This window comes from Echinops telfairi, unplaced genomic scaffold, assembly GCF_000313985.2.
Source record: "Echinops telfairi isolate 266 unplaced genomic scaffold, ASM31398v2 ScPeMD7_53;HRSCAF=182, whole genome shotgun sequence".
NCBI classification, from domain to species: Eukaryota; Metazoa; Chordata; class Mammalia; order Afrosoricida; family Tenrecidae; genus Echinops; species Echinops telfairi.
In genome coordinates, this window is record NW_022103951.1 from 19,330,812 (window position 1) to 19,334,969 (window position 4,158).

At 57.0% G+C, this 4,158-nt stretch overlaps 1 protein-coding gene across 2 annotated transcripts in view; it reads right to left on the minus strand.

Annotated features, from left to right (window-relative positions):
* Positions 1-4,158, minus strand: part of TBL1X (transducin beta like 1 X-linked) — a 76,718-nt gene that overhangs the window by 71,211 nt on the left and 1,349 nt on the right. Inside the window, exon 1 of one of the 2 annotated variants that reach the window (XM_004717771.2) lies at positions 4,022-4,077. The exons of the other annotated variant lie outside the window; for it this stretch is intronic. The gene's annotated coding sequence lies outside the window, so the exon portion shown is untranslated. Of the gene's footprint in view, positions 1-4,021; positions 4,078-4,158 lie in introns of those variants that run through there. 2 annotated transcript variants of the gene reach the window in all.

Below are 4,158 nucleotides of genomic sequence, written 5' to 3' on the forward strand. Positions count from 1 at the left end.
AGAGAGAGAGAGAGAGAGATTGGTTGATAAATCCTTCTGTCTCCAGCAGGGAAGGACCACCTGGGTCAGCAGCAGGAGAGCAAATGGCCCAAGCTGCCTGCGGTGCACCTCTTCGGAAGTCAGGCAGTGTCCCGGTTCAAATCCTAGGTCTCGAATACAGATTAGCAAATGCCCGAGACCCACGTTGGGGGTACAGTGGCAGGCAGAGGACGCTCACTTTCCACACTGCTGGTGGCCAGGGTGTGCAAGGCCAAGCTCAACACCTCGCACATACACGACCGCTGTCATACGTGGGTCCGAGGCAGCTGCAGAGGCACCATGAGGCCGAACAGATGGAGCCGAGCAAGGAGGAAAGGCCCGGCCATCCATGCCCAACCAGCAGCACAAACCCTCCGGATGTCCATTCCTACAGGGGGTGTTCTGAACCACAAAACAGAACTGACAAAAACAATTGTTAGAAACCCTCACCTGCTTCACAACCAACCACGGGTCTGGCACATCCAGGCAGAGCCCACCATCCGTGGGTTTCACCCCAGGAGGCAGGCCTGCTGCACCCCAGCGAACGCCAACAGTGCATCTCCAGGCCTCTGAGCCCTCTGGCCCTGGCCTTTGAGGCAGGACATGGCCCAGCTGGCACACTGGTTACAACACTCGGTTGGGAATCAAAAGCGCAGCAGTTCAAGCCCCCCAGCCAGTCTGCTACTGTAAAGCTCAGCACACACAAAAGGGGTGTAGGAAGCACCATAGGGTCGCTATGAGCTAGGACAACTCAGTGGGCCTGGTTTACAAAGCGGCACGCCACAGCAAGCCATGCCCACCACGTCACCCTAGACAGGGTTTCCCAGACTGTCTGTCTCTCCTGGAGCAAACAGCCGCATCTTTCTAGCCAGGAAGGGCTGGTGGGTTTGAACCAGCGATACAGGCTGTGGACCCAGAAACTCACTGCTCCCAAGTCAATGCCAGCTCATGGCAACTCTACAGGACAGAGTGGAACGGGCCCTGTCGGTCTTCAAGGCTGTAGTTGTTTATGGGAGCAGCAGCAAGCCTCATCTTTCTCCCAAGAAGTGGCTGGTGGTTTCAAACTGCTAACTCTGAGATTGCAGCCCAATGTACCCACCGCCAGGGTGTCAGGGCCTGTAAATCCCTTGGCAAGTGGCCTTCAAGAATTGATTATTATACTCGCACAATAACAAGTGAAGTTTACAGGCACCTTTACATTTTTCTAAAACCTTACATACCATCCCTCCCTTTTGGTACCCAAACTCACTCACTCCTCTGTAAGCTCCACTTTTCTGGCCCCTTTAACATCAGAGACACAGGGCAGGCCCCTCAGAAAGCCACAGCATAGTGGCAGCTGACTCCTGAGCACTGACCAGGCCGGGTTGCTTCACCCAGCCACACACACGATTGGTACCACCTGGCTGCTAGCTGAAAGGTCATGTATTTGAATCCACCCCGCAGGGAGAAAGGCCTGCCACAGGCTTCCATAAAGATTACCACCCAGGAGATGCTATGAAACCAGTCTCCCACCACACAAAAGGCAACAGCCAGCCGCTTGGTAAGTTGGTCACTAAGCCTATTTCTGCCCAACCAAAAGTGATTTTCAGAGCCTTTTACAGATAAGGAAACTAAAGACGGTACAGAGTTGTAACTCCACGTGCAGTATACTAGCAGCCACGGCTACAAAGGACACTAGAAGTTGCCCTTTTGCGGGTTCCCACTCCGAGACACCCACACCCACACAGCGCTCCTGTAGCTTCTCGGTGGTCACACCTTTCTTCTGAGGCACCTGTTTCTGGCATGTTCGCCCTCGGTAGCACCTGACTCAGCCAGGAAGATGATGTGGGTGTCCTCAGGTCTTTGAAAGAGGTGCCCGCCCTGGTCATCATTCCTGGACGCGTCAGGCTAGGGCAGAAGAGAGAGGGCACGTGGTCACACCTGCCCGTGGTGTCCCTGCCTGACCCCTGGGACCAGTTCAATGTGATCTTCAGCCAGCTGCTAGGTCCCACAGAGAGCTAGGTCTGCTAGAACACCTCCTGATCCAGGCGCTGATCCACAGAATCAGCCTTAGAGCAACGATCCAGGGGGATGGGGAGTTCGGAAACTTTCACGTGATCAGTAAGAGCAATCACTTTCTTTTTTTTTTAATGAACTTATTAGGGGATCATACAACTCTTATCACAATCCATACATACATCAACTGTGTAAAGCACATTTGTACATTCATTGCCCTCATCATTCTCAAAACATTTGCTCTCCACGTAAGCCCCTGGCATCAGCTCCTCCTTTTTTTCCCTCCCTCCCTGCTCCCCTCTCCCTCATGAACCCTTGATAACTTATAAATTATTATTTTGACGTATCTTGCCCTGTCTGACATCTCCCTTCACCTACTTTTCTGTTGTCCGTCCCCCAGGGAAGAGGTCACATGTAGATCCTTGTAATTGGTTCCCCTTTTCCAACCCACTCTCCCTCTACCCTCCCAGTATCGCCACTCACACCACTGGTCCAGAAGGGATCATCTGCCCTGGATTCCCTGTGTTTCCAGTTTCTATCTGTACCAGTGTACATCCTCTGGTCAGCCAGACTTGCAAGGTAGAATTCGGATCATGATATTGGGGGTGGGGGGGTAGAGGGAGGAAGCATTTAGGAACTAGAGGAAAGTTGTATTTTTCATTGTTGCTACATCGCACCCTGAAGAGCAGCCACTTTCAACATCTCTCTTCCCGCCCCCCCTCCCCAAGGGAGGACACTGGAGGAAGACAAAGCTTTCTAATCCCAAGAAGAGTTACAGTCTTAGAAGCCCATGGGGGCAGTTGTCTCCCGTCCAGTAGGGCACCAAGGGACTCCATGGCATGGATTCCATGGCACAGTCTGGTGGGTTTGGGCCCCTGCCCCCACACGTCCCAGCCAAGCTGACTGCTCTAGGCTCTCAGGGAGACCAGAAACACCAACACACACACCCCCACCATACCTGTCCCACAGGCGTGTGTGTGAGAGAGAGAGACACAGAGAGAGCCAGCCTGCCTCAGATGCGAACCCAGAGGGGTCATAAGAACAAGCAGGCCATAGGAATGGACTCATCTTTTACTCAACTGCTGATGGCACAGGAACTGCACGTGTGGCAAGAGTCTAAAACAAGCTCTCCCCCCAGGGTCCTCATTGTTGCTCCTGCGGCTTTCTCCACTGCCCGCCCCCCACGCTGCCTCAACTATAGTTCTTCTCAGCCCAAGCACTTGGGGAACCCACCGCTCTGGACCACGGGCAGGGCAGGGCAGGGCGCCCCCTCCCCCTCGGGGTGAGGGCCAGGACCCGCGTTGCGGAGAGGAGCCCACGCTCTGGAGTCAGGTCAGGCCACACGTGGCCGCGCTGAGAGCAGAGCCCTTTCCTAAGCACTTTGGGGGTGGGTAGATTTCTTTCAGGGTGGGGGTGGGAGTAGCTCAACCACCTCCCCAGCTCGGACGGAAGCACCCAGGACTGAACTTTGTGGAACCAATGATTCTGGGTGTGCGTGGCCTGGCCACCGACACACGAGGGCAGCTTGCCAGCCCCAACCTCAAAAGTTGTCACCCGCTTTGCACCCCCATCTGATCAAGCCCGACCCCAGGACCCGCGCGTGGGCAGCCAGCAGCAACAGGTCCAGGCCGAGTCTGAGCCCCCCAGCCCGGTCCCCTGGCGCGGGGTAAGGAGGGGGCCGACCACTCTGACAGTTTCTGCGCCTTGCAACGTGAGCGCAGCGGGCCCCCCTCTCCACCCCCAGGAGCCCAGCCCGCGCCCCGCGTGGCCCTCTCCAGACCTCCTCTCCCAGGCGTCTCTGCGCCCCGGGACCAGAAGACAAAGGGGCGGCGGGAGGGGCAGGCGCATCCCCAAACTTGAGGGCCGCCGCCCTCCCCAAAACAAAGGCTCCCTCTCTGAGGTGCGCAAGGACCTGGACGTCGCCACTGCCTGCATTGCCTCGGGCCAGCGCCCCAAGAAGCCGCCCTGCGCTCAAGTTTGTGCCCCCGGCCTGGGAACCGACACTCACCTCCGCTGCCGCGCAACTCGTGGGCGCCGCCGCCCTGTCCAGGCGGCCGTCCCCGCGCGGCCGAGGAGGCCCGGCTCGAGCCGCCGGGCCGCGAGTCCAGGACCGCGGCGCAGCAAAGTTTGGGTGCGGAATGGCGG